The sequence below is a fragment of the Myotis daubentonii genome, chromosome 2 (genome assembly GCF_963259705.1).
Source record: "Myotis daubentonii chromosome 2, mMyoDau2.1, whole genome shotgun sequence".
NCBI lineage: Eukaryota > Metazoa > Chordata > Mammalia > Chiroptera > Vespertilionidae > Myotis > Myotis daubentonii.
In genome coordinates this window covers 27,039,832-27,061,658 of record NC_081841.1, presented here as the reverse complement: position 1 = coordinate 27,061,658, position 21,827 = coordinate 27,039,832, and positions in this window count along the sequence as shown.

The window sequence follows — 21,827 nt, the reverse complement described above, 5'->3', positions numbered from 1 at the left end:
AGTGTACACATAGCAACATTCACACTCAAATAAAATTTGGGAGAATTGGCTGGCAGAGGAATGGGTGGGATATGCTGGCATCAGGGAGAGAGAGGACAGTGGATTGAGGGGGTTGCAAGGTCGAGGAATTGTTATTTTAGTGGGGGTGGGTCGGTGGGGGAGAACTGGATCATGTTTAAAAGCCTTAGAGAAAGAGCCAAATAATTAGAGGCTGGATTAAAGAAAGAAAATGAACATGTATTGAGCACAATGCAAGCAATGTCAGGCAGCCCAATAATAATTTTGTTCCTAAATTCATTATATGCAATTTGTGAACCCCTTTCATCATTCTCTCTTCATGAAACTGAGAGTAACTGTTAGAGGCCCCTTAAACACCACCATGCCGTTGCCTAGGAGGGAGACACGTGTTAGGGCTTCAGAAGGCCATGATCCACTTAGGAGTAAAGCTCTTTAAGACTCCGGACCCCCTGGAATTGATTAGGATGCTACACTCCATGCATGTCCTTGGCCACTGCATGTGGTAAGCTTGATTTCTTTCCTTTGCTTCTCTAGAGAATCCTGCACTTATACTGGAATATGAGAACTCTATATCCTACTGGCAGAGCATAAATGTGAAGGCAGATTCTATTGCAGAAGAGAGTGAAAAGCCTGACAGGCACAACAGCCTTTGGTGGATGGTACAGATTGGGTGTAGAGGATTAGGCAGTTGGCCATGCCATGGAGGCCCAACAAGAAGTAACAGGTGGAGCAAATGGGGCCCCCTTGAGCAATCCAAGAGTACTGCAGATCCAGACAGGCAATTGTCCCTCTGCATCAGGGTATGTTGACAACATGGGGAAATAAAGATTAATCACTCTCCTGGGCACTGTGTTATCTGTTCCAGGTGCCCTGCCTGTAATTGGCTCCTTGAATCCAGAGTTTTGGAACCCAGGATCATTGGCAGTTGGTGGAGTCTAAATTATTCATGAGCCTTTGACTTAGCAACCTATAGAAACCACAATTCTCGTCTTTACAGTTTTCAAAGGAGCTCTGCATGTGAAGGGGAGATGTTGCTGATTAATGTTAAAACTAGAAACAGTGAGAGGAATTTAGGGAGAGGACACAGGGAGTTTTCTCACCTATGCGTTCCAAAACTTAAAGCATTGTATTCTGGGATAAACAATGAGGCAAGAAATAGGTATACAAACAGTTTGTTTTTTCTTGAGTAAGCATGTGTTCTTCTCCTGTCAGCATTTGATTGCTTTGGGGATTATGCATAATATCCCGCATACATCACTGCCACTGCATTTCCACATTGTCTAATAATCATTTGTGCATCTGTCCCCTTAAACCAGACTGAAGTTCTTGTGGATAGGAACTGAATCTTATTTATCTCTGTATTCCTACCTAGCCCCTAGCAGTGATGAATGATAAAAGGTTTATTCCGTTCTTACCAAATGTGTGTTGTTCCAAAAGTCCTTTGAATTAGAAACTTCATTATAGCAAATCATATCTTTCTTTTCTAGTGCAAGCAGCAAGTAACTAAAAACAATATTTAACATTTATTGAGTGTTGATGATGCTAATGATGACATCTAGTTTCTATGGTAACATGTACTTATTATTACAGTGTTTCTTGGACTATGTGAAATATGTAAAAAATTGTACTTTTTCCCACATTGTGAGAAAATTTTTTGTATTACAACATTTTTATCCTCCTCATCATCTTACTACAAGTGTTTATTCTAAATAGTTAAATCAATGATCTACATACTGTGGACTATAACGAGGTCAAATTTAGGAATGGTATTAGGCGTGGTGAGGGAGAAAAGCAGAGAATAGAGGTGGGTTGTTAAAAATATATAGATGACAAACTCATTTCAACACACACTTCCTTTCTTTTTTTTTCTTCTGCATTTTCGCACTCTGATGCCCATCAACTTAACTAAATCCAGCTCTTTTTAAATCTTGAAATCACTTCAATCTGGATAGACTGTACTGAAAAATGTGAAAGGTGGAACTAAGCCATTTCTAGAATGTGTCTATCCAGGGTGGATACTCAGCTGGTGTGCACCAGTGCAACTATACTGGTTATTAAAACACCGAAATACTTTCCCACTGGCTGGTAACTCTCACTTCTGACCCTTAGTCCTTCTAGTTCTCTTCTCTGGGAACAATTATAGTTAACAACTTCTCATGCATTCTTCTGAAGACATTCTAGAATTATTCAAACAAATATAGAAATATGAGCTCTTTTTCTTCCCCACAAATAATAGCATGTTATACATACTGCTCCGCTCCTTGTTATATTTATTTAAAAGTATATCCTAGAGTTCCTTCTATATTAATTCACCAGGAACTGCCTCATTTATTTTTTAAAAAGTACGTTTTTATTGATTTTAGAGAGAGAGGAAGGGAGAGTGAAAGAGAGAGAGAGAGAAACATTGATGTGACATCGATCAGTTGCCTCCCAGGATGATGCTCACCCAACTGAGCCACACTGGCTAGGCTACAGCTGCCTCATTTACTAACTATAGAATATTCTATTATGTAGATGAGTAATGCACTAGTTGGCTTTTTCTAAATAACAAACATCCCAAAATACCAGCAGCATCTAACAATGAACATTCATTTCTCATGTACCTCAGCATGCATTCATTTCAGTCCGTGCATGGCTGGTTTTGAATGGCTCTGCGTTACACCACAGGCCTGCAGATCAGATGTGGTAAAGTCGCTGCACATGGAGGGGCCATGGATAAGCAGGCTGGTATTATGATGATGACAGATGTGCAAGTAAACAAGGTTAATAATTTAAGCTGACGTCAAGCCTCTGCTCACATGATATCTACTAACATCTCATTGGCCAAAGCAATCTACCTGCTCAAGCCCATAGTCAAGAAGTTAGAAAGTATACCTCATCCACCTTGAGGCCATGGCAAAGTCATGGATGTATAATATTACTACAGGGAATAGAATTGGGACCAACAATTCAATCTACCATAAATTCTTCTTTTTTATCAGTTCTCTATTGATGACTATTTGATTTTTTTTTTTACCTTTTGCTTCTTAATATACTTTAAATTAATTCCAACTCCAAACTCCCGTTACACCAAGATCATGGGAATTCACTCACCATCATGTAGACTTACCCTAGCCTCAGTGTGGTGCCCTGGCAGCAGGATCATGTGCAAGTCAAATATCGGAGAAGCCCCTCTGATTCTCTATTATCGATCCCTGCTGGTTAAATGGAGGCAGAGTCCAGGGGATATGCTCTTTTTAGGACCTATGACACTATTATTTTCATGTCACAGGACTCTTTGGCAAGACTTGGACCCCATGCTTCAAGTTAAGTTTCCAATAACAGTCATTCTTTCCACGAATGCCTTGGTATTACTTAGATGTAGGTTACCTGCCGGGAGCTGGTCCATCCTTGCTGTTTCAAGGGACCTGGCATATATGGCATACTGTTCTTAATATGTTTGCTCACCTTCTTGGCGCTGTGTTTTAACCAAGGTCACCTCTCCGAGAAAGGTTGTTTCCCCCGGTAGGGATTTTTCCCTGAAGTTAGGGAGGGGATGAAACTCCTTAACTAAGTGCCAGGCGGGTAGTTAATCAATTTAACTACAAACAATCATGCTTAAGCTACATAATCTTTACTCCCTGGAATGGAGCTAAGAAACACCCTAACCTTTGTAATAGAGATTGACAGGATTAAAATGAACTGGTATAAATACAGATGTAACAAGACAGCAAGAGACAGAACTCAGAAGACAAGACCAGGAGAGACAGAAATTAGAACACAGAATTCAGAAGACAGAAGAAGACAGAACTCAGAACACAGAACTTCAGACACAGAACTTAGAACACAGGGCTTGGAAGACAGGACCAAGAGAGACAGAGCCTAGGCACAGAACCTACACAGAGCATTCTCTAGAGACAGAAGAACTTCGCTGGCGAGAGCATGCCGGAGGATCCTGGACAGGGACTGGCCTCGGAGCCTAGAGACAGAGCCTAGCGGGAGAACATGGCAAGGGATCCTGGACTGAACCTGACTACAGAGATTGGCAGGAGAACCTGACTGGAACCTGGACACTGAACCTGACTGGAGAGCCTGGACAGAACCTGGCTGGAGAACCTAGCAAGGGAACATGGCTACAGAACCTCGCTGGAGATCCAAAGCAGAACCTCTCTGGAGATCCGGGCTAGAGATCCTGGCTAGGTTGCTGATCAACTGAGCGCTGTCTCCGTGTCATTCCTTCTTTGCCGACTCCGTCCACGCCTTTGGGGACCCCTGGACCTGCTGGGGTTCTACCCCGGCAGTTACCAAAAGCTGAATCTTTTTAGACATGTTTTACAGAAAAAGAAATATTTCTATATACTTGGGCTCCTTTTTTCATTATTTCAATGGAGCATGGTAGGTAGTTTTACTGCTGCAAAAACTTAGATAGAATTATAGAAAAATAAGGTAAGTTATTACAAATATTCTCTAGGTATACACATATCTATGTACTGGGAACATTTCTCAGTGTATGAGAATATTACTACACAACCTATGTTCATCTATGCATTTCCAAGACTGTACTATCTTCATTAAAGAGAAATTGGGAGGTAAAATATAAAGAAATTGACTGCAGTATTTTGCCATAGTAACAAACATAGCTTTGGACTTTTTAAAGTATGGCTGCCTTCTTGGAATTCAGGAGATTTTTCTTCCATAACAGGTTGGGGTCATCTTCTATCTCTAAGAAGGAACATTCCTTCATTGATTTATTTCTTTGCTGATTTTGTACTGAGTACTTAACTAAGTCCCGAACACTGGGGATATAAAGGTAAAAAGGTGCCATCTTTTCCCCAAGGAGCTCATGCAACAAAAGTGGAGAGTAAGGTTGAACAAGGAAATAGAGACTAGTCTCAATATAAATGTAATAATAGAAGCTTGTGCAAGGTGTGAGGTTGACACAAAAGAGGGGGTGCCTAGGCAGATGGGGGCGGATGATCTGGGTTTCAAAAGATAAGGAAAAATTCATCAGCAAGATAGTGGAGGTAGAGTGTCTGAGTCATTAAGAATAGAAGCATGATTAAAGTAGAGGCATGAAGTAGCATGGCATGTTGGGGGAAGTAGTAGCAGTCAGGTTGGCCAGAGGTTAAGATATGAGGAGTGTAACTAGTGGCAAAATGAGTGTGACAAATTAGCCCCAGATTCTATTTTAGGGCTTAAAACAGGGGAATAACATGACTGAATGTATTTTGGAAAGACCAATCTGGAAAGTGTGGGGGATGGATTGGATGAGTGGGAGGCTGAGGACTGGCAAAGGCTAGGATAAGAAGGAGGAGGCTATAATAACTTCCTGATGGGAGTAAAGAGGTGTAAGGGGAATATGGATCCCAGAATGATTGAGCTTGATGTATTTTAGGCAAGTCCCATGATACTGCTCCTCCCACTTAAAATCCTTTAGTAGCCTTCAGACACAATATAAACTCATCAGCCAGGAACAGAAAGCCCATCATTAAAAGGCCTTCAACTACTCTTTCTCCTGTCTCTTGGCTCCCTCAATTTGCATCTTATGTTCTAGTTCTTTTCAAGTCTCAAAGCCTTGCTAGTTAACCTGGAACAAGTTATTCCTTCTTCACCTGATGAACTTGTTTATGTTGTAAATCTCCAGGACACCTCGAGTTCCTTGTACTGTTGAATAGAAGTCATACTGTAAACTGATTCTCCAAGTAGACAGCAAACACTTTGAGAGCAACTGTCCAGCCCTAGAATAACGTAGGCTCTCAACTAATGCATCTGAATGAATGAGTGAAGTGGTTCAGGAATGCCTGGGACTCCTAATGCTCAAGTTCTACCCCTACTGGAGTTGTTTTCATGCATTAGAGAATGTGATGTTAAAACTTAAATCCGTGGGAAAGAGTCAGAACATGTAGCATTGCTACTAGGTCCAAATCTAAGAGGAAGCATCTGCCTCAGGTCTTGGCAAATTTCCTTGCCTCCCTCTAATCTGTTCTTTCATCCAACAGATGTCTTTGTACTGCAGCTTCAAGATGATTAATAACTCAAGGATTGGGGGAGAGAAATATTTTTGTATTTTTTTTTTTTTTTACCAGTACTTTGGACTGAAATCTTTCCATTCTCATGTGTGGTAACATTTTTATTTTCTTCTATTGAGGTGTGTGCCTATATAGGCTTACCTATGAGTAATTGTTAAGAATTTATAATCACTAGTGATGAAAGTAATGACAGATGGGCTTAGCAGAGAATAAAGGTGATTACGAGTAAGAGCAAGTAGTAGAGGATATTTAGGAAAGGAAAGTAGTTGGTTTAGAGGAATTTGAAAACAGGAATAAAGCAGCCCAATGTGTTGCAGTCACCTTTGGTTCACCTATTGCTCTAGGCCAGTGGTTCTCAACCTTCTTGCCCTTTATTTTTATTTTTTTTTTACGTTTATTTTGTTTTCTAAATTTTTTTTTATTGCTTAAAATATTACAAAGAGTAGTACATTTGTCTCCCTTTCCCCCCCTTGACCTTCCCCCAGCCTCCCCTACACCCCCAGTGTCTTGTATCCATTGGTTATGCTTATATGAATGCATACAAGTCCTTTGGTTTATCTTTTACTCCCCCCCAACCCTCCCCAGCCTTCCTGCTGTAGTTTGACAATCTGTTTAATGCTGCTCTGCCTCTGAATCTATTTTTGTTCATCAGTTTATAATGGTCTTTATTATCCATAAATGAGTGAGATTATGTGGTATTTTTCTTTCACTGACTGGCTTATTTCACTTAGCACAATGCTCTCCAGTTCCGTCTGTGCTTTTGCAAATGGTAAGAATGCCTTCTTTTTTGCAGCAGCATAGTATTCCATCGTGTAGATGTACCACAGTTTTCTAATCCATTCATCTACTGATGGGCACTTAGGCTGTTTCCAGATCTTAGCTATGGTGAATTGTGCTGCTATGAACATAGGGATGCATATATCCTTTCTGATTGTTGTTTCTGGTTTCTTGGGATATATTCCTAGCAGTGGGATCAGTGGGTCAAATGGGAGTTCCATTTTCAGTTTTTTGAGGAAACTCGATACTGTCTTCCATAGTGGCTGCACCAGTCTGCATTCCCACCAGCAGTGCACAAGTGTTCCTTTTTCTCCACATCCTCTCCAGCACTTGTCGTTTGTTGATTTGTTGATGATAGCCAGTCTGACAGGTGTGAGATGGTACCTCATTGTTGTTTTGATTTGCATCTCTCGGATGATTAGTGACTTTGAGCATGTTTTCATATGTCTCTTGGCTTTCTGAATGTCCTCTTTTGAATGGTGTCTATTTAGGTCCTTTGCCCATTTTTTGATTGGATTGTTTATCTTCCTTTTGTTAAGTTGTATGAGTTCCCTATAAATTTTGGAGATTAGGCCCTTATCAGATATGTCATTGGCAAATATGTTTTCCCACACAGTGGGTTTTCTCGTTGTTTTGTTGTTGGTTTCTTTTGCTGTGCAGAAGCTTTTTATTTTGATGTAGTCCCATTTGTTCATTTTCTCTTTCGTTTCAAGTGCCCTAGGAGTTGTATCAGTGAAGAAATTGCTTCGGCATATGTCTGAGATTTTGTTGCCTTTGGATTTTTCTAGAATTTTTATGGTTTCCTGTCGTACATTTAAGTCCTTTATCCATTTTGAGTTTATTTTTGTGTATGATGTAAGTTGGTGGTCTAGTTTCATTTTCTTGCATATATCTGTCCAATTTTCCCAACACCATTTATTGAAGAAACTATCTTGGCTCCATTGTATGTTCTTGCCTCCTTTGTCAAATATTAATTGAGCATATTGGTTCGGGCCGATTTCTGGGCTCTCTATTCTATTCCATTGATCTATATGCCTATTCTTGTGCCAGTACCAGGCAGTTTTGAGAACAGTGGCTTTGTAATACATCTTGATATCTGGTATTGAGATCCCACCTACTTTGTTCTTTTTCAGGATCGCTGCAGCTATTCGGGGTCTTTTTTTATTCCAGATGAATTTTTGGAGAGTTCGTTCTAGATCTGTGAAATATGCCATTGGTATTTTAATGGGAAGTGCGTTGAATTTATAGATTGCTTTGGGTAGTAAGGACATTTTAATGATGTTGATTCTACCAATACATGAACACGGTATGTTCTTCCATCTGTTTATATCTTCCTCTGTCTCTTTTTTCAACGTCCTGTAGTTTTCTGAGTAGAGGTCTTTTACCTCTTTAGTTAAGTTTATTCCTAGATATCTTAATTTTTTTTTTTTTTGGTGCGATGGTAAATGGGATTGTTTTTTTAGTCTCTCTTTCTGAAAGTTCACTATTGGTATATAGAAATGCCATAGATTTCTTGGCATTAATTTTGTATCCTGCTACATTGCCAAATTCATGTATTATTAAGTCTAATAGTTTTTTGATGGAGTCTTTAGGGTTTTGTATGTATAATATCATGTCATCTGCAAATAAGGACAGTTTTACTTCCTCTTTTCCAATTTGGATGCCTTTTATTTCTTCTTCTTGTCTAATTGCAATGGCTAATACTTCCAGTACTATGTTGAACAGAAGTGGTGAGAGGGGGCATCCCTGTCTTGTTCCTGTTCTTAGGGGAAATGGTGTTAGTTTTTGTCCATTGAGTATGATGTTGGCTGTGGGCTTGTCATATATGGCTTTTTTTTTTTTTTTCTCCTTTGTTTTATTTTTTATTTTTTATTTTTTATTTTTATTTTTTTTTTAATCTTTATTGTTCAGATTATTACATTTGTTCCTCTTTTGCCCCCCCCATAACTCCCCTCCTCTCAGTTCCCGCCCCACCCTCCGCCCTCACTCCCCACCCACTGTCCTCATCCATAGGTGCACGATTTTTGTCCAGTCTCTTCCCGAATCTACCACACCCCTTTCCCCCCCAAGAATAGTCAGTCCATTCCCTTTCTATGTTCCTGATTCTATTATAATCACCAGTTCATTCTGTTCATCAGATTATTTATTCACTTGATTCTTAGATTCACTTGTTGATAGATGCATATTTGTTGTTCATAATTTGTATCTTTACCTTTTTCTTCCTCTTCCTCTTCTTAAAGGATGCCTTTCAGCATTTCATATAATCCTGGTTTGGTGGTGATGAACTCCTTTAGCTTTTCCTTATCTGTGAAGCTCTTTATCTGACCTTCAATTCTGAATGATAGCTTTGCTGGATAAAGTAATCGTGGTTGTAGGTTCTTGGTATTCATCACTTTGAATATTTCTTGCCATTCCCTTCTGGCCTGCAAAGTTTCTGTTGAGAAATCAGCTGACAGTCGTATGGGTATTCCCTTGTAGGTAACTGGGTTTCTTTCTCTTGCTGCTTTTAAGATTCTCTCTTTGTCTTTTGCTCTTGGCATTTTAATGATGATGTGTCTTGGTGTGGTCCTCTTTGGATTCCTTTTGTTTGGGGTTCTCCGCGCTTCTTGGACCTGTAAGTCCATTTCTTTCACCAGGTAGGGGAAGTTTTCTGTCATTATTTCTTCAAATAGGTTTTCAATATCTTGGTCTCTCTCATCTTCTGGCACCCCTATAATTCTGATGTTGGTACGCTTGAAGCTGTCCCAGAGGCTCCTTACACTATTCTCGCATTTTTGGATTCTTTTTTCATTTTGCTTTTCCCATTGGGTGTTTTTTGCTTCCTCGCATTTCAAATCATTGACTTGATTCTTGCGCTCCTCTGGTCTGCTGTCGGGAGTCTGTATAATATTCGTTATTTCAGTCCGTGTATGCTTAATTTCTAGTTGGTTCCCCAATATAACATCGAGGGTCTCATTAGATTTCTTGAGGATCTCACAACATTTATTGGCGGTCTCACCAGTCTTTTCGAGGGCCTTACTAAGTTTATCGGCAGCTTCTAGACAGTTCTTAAGAGACCTTAAAAGTGTGGTTCTGAACTCAATATCCTCCATTGACAGTTTTGTCCTGTTTCTTTGTCTCCGCATTTTTTATGCTTTCTTGGTACACCCCCTAGTGGTCTTTGTGTGCAGTCTTGTTGCCTTTAAGCCTTGATTGATGTCGGCAATACCGGGGGTGAGTTGACCTCCAGGCTAACTGGCTATGAGAGTCCGCTGGGTCTGCAGTGGGAGGGCTTCTGTGCTGGATCTCTAAGGCGGTGCTAATCTAGCCTTTGCCTGAGGCTATCCGGCAAATGGTTCTGCGCAGGGCTTGGGCGGGGCGGGTCCCCAGGGATCTACAGGGAGGGCCGGAGCGAGCAGTTATGGCTGCTCTCAGTTCCTTCCCCAGGGGCTCTGCCTCTCAGAGTCCCAGCAATGGCTGCAAACCTCGGAGAGAAAGCTGCCTTCGAGTTCCGACCGAAGCCAGACAGTCCCGCTTCTCCCGTTTGAGTCTTGCTCCCCAGAGACTCGCCCGGATCTGGAGCTCAGAGTCTGAAACTCCCTCCCGATTGAAAACAACAACCGCGCCCTCCGCCACCAGCCCGCTCCTCGCGCGCACTCCGCACCTGAGTATTTCACTTCAGCACTGCGCCTCCTCTGAGTCTGGGTATGATATTCTCTTTCCTCCTAGTTGTAGAATTTCCACTCAGCCAGCCTTCCTGTGGTTTTGGATGATGTCCGTTCTGTCCTTTAGTTATATCTCTGAAGTGGTTGTTCGAGGCAGCGATCTCCTGCGTTAACCTACGCCGCCATCTTGGTTTCCTATTTTTATTTTTTAAATTCGTCATATATGGCTTTTATTATGTTGAGGTATGATCCTTCTACTCCCACCTTGCTGAGCGTTTTTATAAAAAATGGGTGTTGGATTTTGTCAAATGCTTTTTCTGCATCAATTGATATGACTATGTGGTTTTTTTCTTTCAATTTGTTTATGTGATGTATCACGTATATTGATTTTCGGATATTGTACCATCCTTGCATCCCTGCGATAAATTCTACTTGGTCATGGTGTATGATCTTTCTGATGTACTGCTGGATCCGATTTGCTAAGATTTTGTTGAGGATTTTGGCATCTATGTTCATGAGGGATATTGACCTGTAATTCTCTTTCATTGTGTTGTCTTTACCTGGTTTTGGTATTAGGGTAATGCTGGCTTCATAGAATGAGCTTGGGAGTGTTCCTTCCTCTTGAATTTTTTGTAGTAGTCTGAGGAGGATAGGTTTTAGTTCTTCCTTGAATGTTTGGTAAAACTCCCCTGTGAAGCCGTCTGGGCCTGGGCTTTTGTTTGCTGGAAGCTTTTTGATGACTGCTTTAATTTCTTCCATAGTTATTGGCCTATTGAGATTTTTAGATTCCTTATTGAGTTTTGGAATGTTGTATTTTTCTAGGTATTTGTCCATTTCCTCCAGGTTGTCTAGTTTGTTGGAGTAGAGTTGTCCATAGTATTTTTTTAACAATCATTTGTATTTCTGTGGGGTCTGTTGTTATTTCGCCTCTATCATTTCTGATTTTGTTTATTTGGGTCCTCTCTCTTTGCTTCTTGGTGAGCCTGGCTAGAGGTTTGTCAATCTTGTTTATCCTTTCAAAGAACCAGCTCTTGGTTTCATTGATTTTCTGTATTGTTTTTGTGGTCTCTATGCCATTTATTTCTGCTCTAATCTTTATTATCTCCTTCCTTCTGCTCACTCTGGGGTTTTCTTGTTGCTCTCTTTCTAATTCTTTGAGATGTAGAGTTAGATGATTTACTACCATTTTTTCTCGTTTGTTGAGATAGGCCTGTCGAGCTATAAACTTCCCTCTCAGGACTGCTTTCATTGCGTCCCATAGGTTTTTGGATTTTTGTGTTTTCATTGTCATTAGTTTCCAGGATGTTTTTAATTTCTTCTTTGATCTCATTGGTAACCCAATCAATATTTAATAACATGCTATTCAGCTTCCAAGTATTTGCATATTTTGTGTTGTTTTTATTGTAGTTTATTTCTAATATTATGCCTTCGTGGTCTGAGGAGATTCTTGGTATGATTTCAATCTTCTTGAATTTGGGGAGACTTTGTTTGTGACCCAATATGTAGTCTATTTTTGAAGATGTCCCATGAGCACTTGAGAAGAATGTATATTCCGTGGCTTTGAGGTGAAGTGTTCTGAAGATGTCAATTAAGTCCGTCTGATCTAGTAAGTCACTTAGGATTGCTGTTTCTTTGCTGATTGTTTGTGTAGAGGATTTATCCAGTGATGTCAGTGGTGTATTAAAGTCCCCTATTATGACTGTATTGTTGTCGATCTCTCCTTTGATATCTTCCAGGAGTTTTTTTTATGTATTTGGGTGCTCCTGCATTGGGTGCATACATGTTTATCAGGGTTATATCTTCTTGTTGTATTGATCCCTTTAGTATTATGAAGTGGCCTTCCTTATCTCTTTTTATGGCCTTCACTTTGAGGTCTATTTTGTCTGATATAAGTATTGCTACCCCATCTTTCTTTTCATTTCCATTTTCCTGAAAGATATTTTTCCATCCCTTCACTTTCAGTCTGTGTGAGTCCCGTCTTCTGAGGTGGGTCTCTTGTAGACAGCAAATGTATGGGTCATGTGTTTTTATCTATTCAGCCACTCGATGTCTTTTGTTTGGAGCATTTAGGCCGTTTATGTTCACAGTTATTACTGAAAGGTACTTGTTTGTAGCCATTTCTTTTTTTGTGTGGCTGTTTTCTTTCTGAGCTTTTTATTTCTTCTTTTTACACCAGTCCCTTTAGCATTTCTTGCATTGCTGGCTTGGTGGTGATAAACTCCCTTAGCCTTTTTTTTTCTGTCTGTGAAGCTTCTTATTTCCCCTTCAATTTTGAATGATAGCCTTGCTGGATAGAGTATTCTTAGATTCAGTCCTTTGCTTTGCATCACTTTGTAAATTTCTGTTCATTCTTTTCTGGCCTGATGTGTTTCTGTTGAGAAATCATTTGATAATCTAATGGGAGATCCCTTGTATGCAACTTTCCTTCTCTCTCTTGCAGCCTGTAAGATTCTCTCTTTGTCCTGAACATTTGCCATGGTAATTATGATGTGTCTTGGTGTGGGTCTTTTCGGGTTCACCTTGTTTGGGACTCTCTGTGCTTGTGTGATTTTTTTCTTCCCCACCTCAGGGAAGTTTTCTGATATTATTTCTTTGAATAGGTTTTCTAATCCTTGTTCATCTTTCTGTTGTTCTGGCACCCCTATTATTCATATGTTGTTTCGTTTCATGTTGTCCCAAAGCTCCCTTAGGCTCTCCTCCTGTCTTTTTTTTCTCCAATTGCAGTACATTTTGGGTGTGTTTTGCTTCCTTGTCTTCTAATTCACTAATTCGGTCCTCCGCTTCTCCTAGTCTACTATTGATACTTTCAATGGTGTTTTTTATTGCAGCTATATTGCTCTTCATTTCTTCTTGGGTCTTACATAAGTTATTGATTTTTTCATCTGTTTCTTCTTGCTTCTTGCATAAGTTGTTGATTTTTTCCTCTATCCGGCTTATGCACTCTAGGACCCTTATTCTGAATTCTTTTTCTGTCACTTAGCTGCTTTCCTGGTGAGTCCTCCTTTTCTTTCCTTTGGGGGTTTCTTTGTCTACCCATGTTTGATCTCCCTGACATATCTAGATGTTGAGTTGTTCAGTGGCTGCTCCCTGCTTAGCAGTGGCTCCTCGGGCTGTGGTTGCTCCTCGGGCAGTTGCGGTAGCAGCAGCTCCTCAGTTGGCAGCAGCTCCTCTGGTGGGTGCTGTTCACAGCTGTGGTGGCTCTTCTGGCTGGTTGGGGGAAGCTTCACGTACAGCTGCTTTTCCTCAGATAGAGGGTGTGGTGATCAGGAGGCTGCTGTTGCTTGGATCTGCTGCGTTGATTTAAAGCAGGGGTGGGCAAACTTTTTGACTCGAGGGCCACAATGGGTTCTTAAACTGGACCGGAGGGCTGGAACAAAAGCATGGATGGAATGTTTGTGTGAACTAATATAAATTCAAAGTAAAGATCATTACATAAAAGGGTATGGTCTTTTTTTTTTTTTTTTTTTTAGTTTTATTCATTTCAAACGGGCCGGATCTGGCCCGCGGGCCGTAGTTTGTCCACGGCTGATTTAAAGGCACAAAATACAACACAACAAGGCACAATGTACCAGGCACTGAACACGTATTCACGATATTAATAACCCCAAATAAAGGTGCCCACCCGAATTAAGAGAATTAGGGGATAAGGAGGAAAGAAGAGAAAAAGATAAAAGAAAAAAAAGAAAAGAAAAAAGATAATAAAAGAAAAAAAGGAGTGCAAAAATGAAATTGGGAAAAGGGAGGGGATAAAAAAGAAAAAAGAAAGAGTGAAAAGAGAGAATGAAGTAGAAGAGGGGAAGAGACTATTTATATGAGGAGAAAACTCCAATAGAACCGCCACTAATCCCAACAAATTCCAGCAATAGATCCCTGGAGATGAATGCAAACTACAAACAACCAATAATATCAAGTGAGGCAAGGGAAAACAGAAGCACAAAAAAATAACCGGGCGCGGGGGGGGGGGGGGGTGGTGGGGTGGGGTGGGGGGGCGGGTGAAGGTGGGGAAAAACCACCAAAAAAAAAAAATAAAAAGCAAAGCCTCACAACCAATCCTAAAACAAAACAAAACAAAACAAAACATACTCAACACTTAAGCAAACAGCAACAAAACAATAGAAAGATAAAACAAGAAAAAAAAAATTTGGATAGTGAAGAAAGATAAGGGAGAGGTGTATAAGGATTTAGAGCAGTGCATTGTAAATAGGATATATAAGTAGGATGAAATTTTGACAGGGGGTAAAAAGAAGGAATAGGGAAAATCTAAAGAAGGACTAGGGTAAGAGAATCAGGACAACAAAAGGGGAAAAGTGAGGAAGAGGGTTTTAGCATAGAGGTAAAATTGAGGTAGAGAAAAATGATGCTAAAGGAACGATGAAAATAGAATGGAGAACACTAATCCCAAAATAAAGAGAAAATAAAATGGCACTTTAAAAAATGGTAAAATGGTAGCAGTAATATTACTGGTTAAAAATGAAAATGTAGTAGTTAAAAGGGTAAAATCAGGTGATGGAAAAAGAAAAAAAAATGGTTTCTTAGTTAAAAGGTGAAAAAAGAATAAAAAAAAAATTTGCAGTAGTGAAGGTCCTTCGGTTCTTCTACTCTTCAGTCTGGCTCGCTTTAGTCCTGCCAGGTATTCAGCAGAGTGTTGAATTTCCCTGCGATACACTGTTCCTCCGTGTTGTAAACCACAGTCCTGATTTTAAAGCAGGCCGTATTTGTTTCCCAGACTTCCTTAATTTGTGTTTACCTAAGAGTCAGTTTGTGGCTCAGCCTCTGGGTGGCAGTGTTTCTGGTTTGACCTCCGAGGCTATACAGCCTCTCTATCCAAAAGATGGGGTTTATTTTCTCTATTGCACTTAAAACTGGTTTGAGGAAGTCCACTGCCCAGAGCTGGTTCTTTAATCATTACCCGCCCTGTTTCCTAAATTCCACAAACACAACTTTCCCCTGCAGTCTCTGCGAGTGTTCCCAAGTGGGGAATCCCATGCACTGGGTTTAACACATTGTTTGCAGGTAGTTTTTATCGTGCGCTAACAGGTGGCGTGGGCCATTTTTGCTAATTTTTTGCGCAAATGGCAACGTTCAGTAAAATTACGATAACTTTAGTTTACGTATTTATACGTTACCCGCATTCTACCGCTAGTCTATAAAAAACGTATTAATATGTGTCCTGCGCTCTACTACACTGGTAGAACGTATAAATATGTAAAATGTATAAATACATTTCCCGCATACAGTGTGTTAATAATCAAATGCAAAGATTTAAGGAGAAGAGAAAGAGGGAAAAAAAGCAAAAAAAAGCAAAAAAAAAAGCAAGAGCCTGCGGAGTTGTGCGAATTCCCAACCCTGCACCTTCCAGCCCATGCAGTTTCTTCCGCACGCTTTCTCTCTCCTTACATTGAGTAGCCTGCACACTGGCAAAATCTGAGGTTGCCTTTTTGCATCCAGTCCAGCTATGGGCTAATTTTGAGCGTTCCCTTCTGCCAGCAGCCTTGTGGGAGCTCTTCCACACTCGCTGATCACGCTGGCCCCAAAGGCCGCGGTCTTTGTGGGGCGCAGACCTTCCCGCGCACACTCTTCTCCCCAACCTGAATTGCCAACCGCTCCTTCAGGTGAGACCTGACCTTTCCATGAGAAGCAGGACTCCACGTAGTCGCGCTGTCCCAGATCCGGTGTCTCCGGGTTAGCAGCCGATCTCTGGATGCTGGGTCTTTGGGTGTACAGTACACGTTTCCAGAAAACAGCCACTCAAGATGGCGCGGTCTCTGCGGCTGAGCCGGCGCTCCAGGAGAGATTCAGCCGCAGTCTCCAACTTTCAATCCGCTTTCTCAAGAATTCCTCCGCCGTTCCCGGCTGCAAACTGTCTCTCAGCTGAATATCCTCTGCTAATTCGGGCTGTATGTTACCCGCTTCTGCTGCTCACCCTAACAGCTCCGGGACAAGGCATGGGACATGTCCATCTATACCTCCGCCATTTTTTCCTCCTCTTTAGTTGTATTTTTGAAGTGGTTGTGTGAGGCAGCAATTTCAGGTGTTTACCTATGCCGCCATCTTGGTTTCCTCTTAATCCATTTTGAGTTTATTTTTGTAGATGGTATACAAAAGTGGTCCAATATAATTTTTTCTATTATCTGTCTAGTTTCTCAAACACCATTTATTGAAGAGACTGTATTTTTCCCATTGTATATTTTTACCTCCTTTGCTGTACGATTGCCTATACAAACATGTTTTTTTTTTCTTCCTTCTGGGCTCTCTAGTCCACAGGTTTATGTGTCTGTTTTTGTGCCAATATCATACTTTTTTGATTATTATAGCTTTGCAGGATAGTTTGAAATCAGGGAGCGTGATGCCTCCAACTTTGTTTTTCTTTTTCAAGATTGCTTTGGCAATTCAGAGGTCTTTTTTACTTTTATGTAAAATTTAAGATTATTTGTAGTAGTCCTGTGAAAAAGGCCATTGGTATTTTTGAGTTGTTATTGTTTATGAAGGGCTAAGTAGTCTACTAAGCACTCTATCTACTAGCTATATTAATTATTAGAAAATTCTTATTAGGTATTAAAAATGAACCTAATTAAAAAATAAAGCTTGTCCTGGCCAGCATGGCTCAATGGCTAGAGTGTCAGCCCATGCACCGAAGTGTCAAGGGTTCTATTTCCAGTCAAGGGCACCTACCTGGGTTGCAGGTTTGATCCCTGTCCCAGTTGGGACACATGCAGGAGGTAACCAATTGATGTGTCTCTCTCACATTGATGTTTCTCTCTCCCTCCCTTCCTTCCACTTTCTCTAAAAACCAATGGAAAAAATATCCTTGGGTGGGGATTAACAACAACAAATTAAAACAAAGCTTAGATAAGAATTACTTATTTTTACAAAAAAAAACTTAAATAAGGTAAATGACTTGTCCAAAGTCACACAGGAAAAAGTGGTAAGAAATAGAGCAGGTATTTGAACTCAGAGGTGTCCGAACTCAGTGTTCATGTTATTACCCTTATTCTAGGTACTCCTAAAATGAGCAATGTACAGTGTTCCCTGAAAGTCTCTGGAATGAAAATCTCGGTCTGGCCATTGAAATACATTGCCTGATATTTAGCTGTCAATTTTGTAAACTGGATCCAAAATTTGGGTGCATTCTCTCCAGGAGTCACTAGGTGGAGCTAGTGCACTAAAAAAGCAACATAGATTTTTGGAGACCAGGACAGGATTTATTCTAGGAAGTCAGCAAAGGCTGGTTTTGATTGGAAAAGTGCTAAAAAGATCACTCCCTGTGACAGCTGACTTTTTTCTTTTCTGGATAATGTAGATGAAGAGGAAGATGAGAGGTCTCTGGAGGTGTAGAGCATTGCTAGAGCCAAGAGCTATGTGGGATGAATGCATAATCAACGAATTCTGTTCTTTCACAGGAGTGATTTTAATAATCTGATGTGTGGCTGGGCTGGTGGGTTGTGGAAGCAGAGCACAATATCATCCTGCCTGTGTGGTCTGCCTTCTCTTAGAAATTCCAGCCTTTCACATTATATAATGCTGAGCATACGTACTTGTATCTAGTGTTTCAAATGGAATTTCTAAAATTATGATAGTGATGACACAAATTGTTATGTTAGCATACATGCACATGCAGCTTTATAGTTTGCAGATCCCATTTACTTTCACTCATCATTGAGTGGATGAGCCCTCTTGGCTGAGGCGAGCCCTTCTTGGATCACAGGACGGGGGTAAGAGCAGGATGGTATGGGGCTGCTCTTTTCTTCTGTGTCTAAGAAGTTATTATAGTTGGGTTCTTCAGAGAAGCAGAACTAAAAGGATGGACATATATTGCAGTTCAACAATCACTTATTGAGAACTCACTGAGAACCAAATTGCTCTTGCTCTTCTTGTCTCCTCCAGTTCTTTTCATCACAGGATTGAGGAAAACAATTAACCCTCTATAAACAAAGATAAGTCAGGGAACAATATTAAATTCCCTTTAGTGCTCTTTCCCAAGTTCCATTGGGATCATTATTTGTCTTGTACCTGTTCCAGTGGGTGGTTGCAGGGTACATTTCAGAGTTCACTCACACACTAGTTTGCTGTTTCCATTTTATATAACAGTACAGGCAGTCCTTGTTTGTGTTCACAATGCATTCCTGAAAACCACACCAGGGGTCACACAAATCTCTTTTCCCTCAAGACCACTGTTTTAGCTGAGGGTCATAGTCCTTTTCCAGCTTCTAGAAGCTGCCCACATTTGTTCATTGGCTTATGATCTTCTTCCTTCCATCTTTAAGGCTAGCAATGGCGACAGACAAGTCCAAGATTTGCAGGGTAGGCAAGTGTGGAGACCCAGGGAGGAGTTGATGTTAATATTTCAGCTCAAGTCCAAAGGCAGTTTGCTGGCAGAATTTCCTCTTCCTCAGTCTTTTTCCTAAGGTCTTCAACTGATTGGTGAGACCCACCCACATTATGGAGAATAATCTGCTTTTCTCAAAGCTTAAATGTCAGTCTATCAACATCTAGACATGTTTGGCCAAGTATTTGGGCACTGTGCCCAAGCTAAGTTGACACATAAAATTAACCATCATAAGGAAGCAAATAATTCTCTGTTGGACTTGAAGGGAAAATGGTGTTTCTTCTGCTATATTTGCTGGAATTCAGAGCTGTTCATTTCAACTTTAGTAAAAACAATCTATTTATCTTCTCTTCTGCCCCTGAAATCTTGATGAATAGGCAAGGATATTCTGGACAATTACACAAAATATTTTTAAATAAGTCTGTAATAAATTAAGAAATCTATAAAGCATGGCTTTGAACCTTATTCTATGTTATGATTAAAATGTGGTTTTGAGGTTGGTACAAGTACCTAGAAAAATGCATGAAATAAATAGAGTGCTTTCCAAGTCAAGTATAGAAGCATCAAATAATATTTCTGAAAGGTCCCTAAATATAATGTTTGATCTTCCTCATTTTACAGACAAGTCAGCAACTTCTCACGAAGTTAAAAAATTCACGTGACTTTTGACTTCCATAACACTTAACTATTAACAGCTTCCTGTTGACTGTAATGTAAGCTTTCCCAATAACATAAATAGTCAATTGACACACATTTTATATTATATTGTATTATACACTATATAATAAAGTAAGCTAGAGAAAAGAAAATGTTAATAAAATTTTAAGATGAATTACATTTAATGTACTGTACTGTATTTATTGATACTGTAAGTTTGTGTTGTCTGCTCCAAATATATGATATATGTGAGATTTGAAATTTTGAGAATGATGATTGTGTAGTTAGAGAATGTGGATGCGAAAAAAATCCAAGAAACAAAATCCTAGGTAGGGAGTGTTTACCTTCAATAAGTGGGAATTATATAAGGAGAATGAGAAGTACCAGAAATAAAGAGAAGGGGAAAACCAGACATACATGACATCCCAAAAGCCAGGAGAGAGGTGTAATGAAAGGAGTGATTAACAGTATCAAATAATTATAAATTTGTTGATTAGTTCTAATAGCTTTTTGGTAGAGTCATTAGGATTTCCTGTATATAAGATCATATCATCTGCCACAGAAAATTTTACTTTTTTCCTGTCTAATTTGAATGCCTTTTATTTCTTTTTCTTGCTGATTTCTCTGGTTAGGACTTCTAGTATACTATGTTGAATAAGAGTGGTGAGAGTAATCACCCTTGTTTTGTTCCTGGTCTTAGAGAAAAAGCTTTCAATTTTTGCCATTGAATATATGTTAGTTGTCATATATGGCCTTTATTAGGTTGAAGTACATTCTTTCTATACCCAAATTACTGAACATTTTTTATCATAAAGGGATGTTGTATTTTGTCAAATTCTATTTCTATATCTACAAAGGTGATCATATGATTTTTCTCTTTTATTACTGTGGTTTATTGCATTTATTGATTTGCATATGTTGGACCATCCTTGCATCACAGTGATAAATCCAACTTGAGTATGGTGTGTAATCCTTTTAATAAGCTGTTAAAATTCAGTTAGATAATATTTTGTTGAGGATTTTTTTGTGTATATTCAGCAGGATTTGGGCCTGTGGTTTTCTTGTAGTGTTCATATCTGGCTTTGGCACCAGGGTGATGCTGGCTTTGTAAAATGAGTCTGGAGTTTTTCCTTCTCTTCATTTTTTGGAAGGAGTTTGAGAAGGATTGGCATTAATTCTTCTTTAAACATTTGGTAGCATTCACCATCTCACCCTAGGCTATTTTTTTGTTGGAAATTTTTTGAGTACTGATTCAGTCTCCTTAGTCATTATTAGTCTCTTCCAATTTTCTATTTTTCAAAATTAGGCTTGGTAGGTTGTGTTTTTCTAGGAATTTATCAGTTTCTTTTTAGGTTATCCAATTTGTTGGTATATAATTGCTCATAGCAATCTCTTATGACCCTTTGTACTTCTATAGTATCAGTTGTAAGATCTTCCCTCTTATTTTTCGAGTCTTCTCTCTTATTTTCTTAAGCTTGTCTTTTTTTTAAGAGAGAAAGAGAAGCAAAGAGAGGGAGAGATAGAGAGAAAGAGAAAGAGAGAGAGAATGAGAGAGAGAGGGTGTGAGGGGGAGAGAGAGAGAGAGAGAGAGAGAGAGAGAGAGAGAGAGAGAGAGAGAGAGAGAGAGAACATTGCTTTGTTGCTGCACTTAGTTATGAATTCTGGTTGATTCTTGTATGTGCCCTAACTAGGGATCAAACCTGAAACCTTGATGTATTTGGATGATGCTCTAACCAACTGAGCTGCCCAGCCAGGGCCAGTTTGTTATATAAAAAAAAATCCTTTCTAAGAAAACCAGCTCTTTGTTTCATTGATCATTTCCATTATTTTTCTGTACTCTACATCATTTATTTCTACTCTGATCCTGTTGTTTTATTCCTTTTGCTAACTTTGGGCTTAGTTCTTCTTTTTTTATTTCCTTTAGTTGTAAAGTTAGTGAGCCCAGAATAGTCTTGTTTCAATTTGTGAGCCCTAGGCTCTCTGTCTAAAACCACCTATATTATAGTTAATTCAAAGCTCTCCTCCTCCTTCCCCTGGTTAAGGTTAAAGTGGCAGATCCAGGGGTCTAGAGGGAACAGGCACCGTTCTCTTTCACCTCCCTCAATCTTCCTCCTGAGGCTGGGTCAGGCATGGGGTGAGGAACCCACAGGGTGCCATCTTCCCACCTTCCTTTGGCCATCGCCACTGCTCTGGCTGGTTGCTTGCAGGTCCAGTGGGAGCATGGGGATTCCTGTAGGCTCTGCCGATAAGGCTTCATCCTGATGCTCCACTGGTGTTGATGGTTCTTTGTAAGGTCCATGGCCACCTGCCCTCCACGGCTCCCTGCTCAGGGCCTGCAGCCAGCTGTGGAGTTTATCTTCTGCACACCTCAGGAAACAGGACCCGAGGGGACACTTG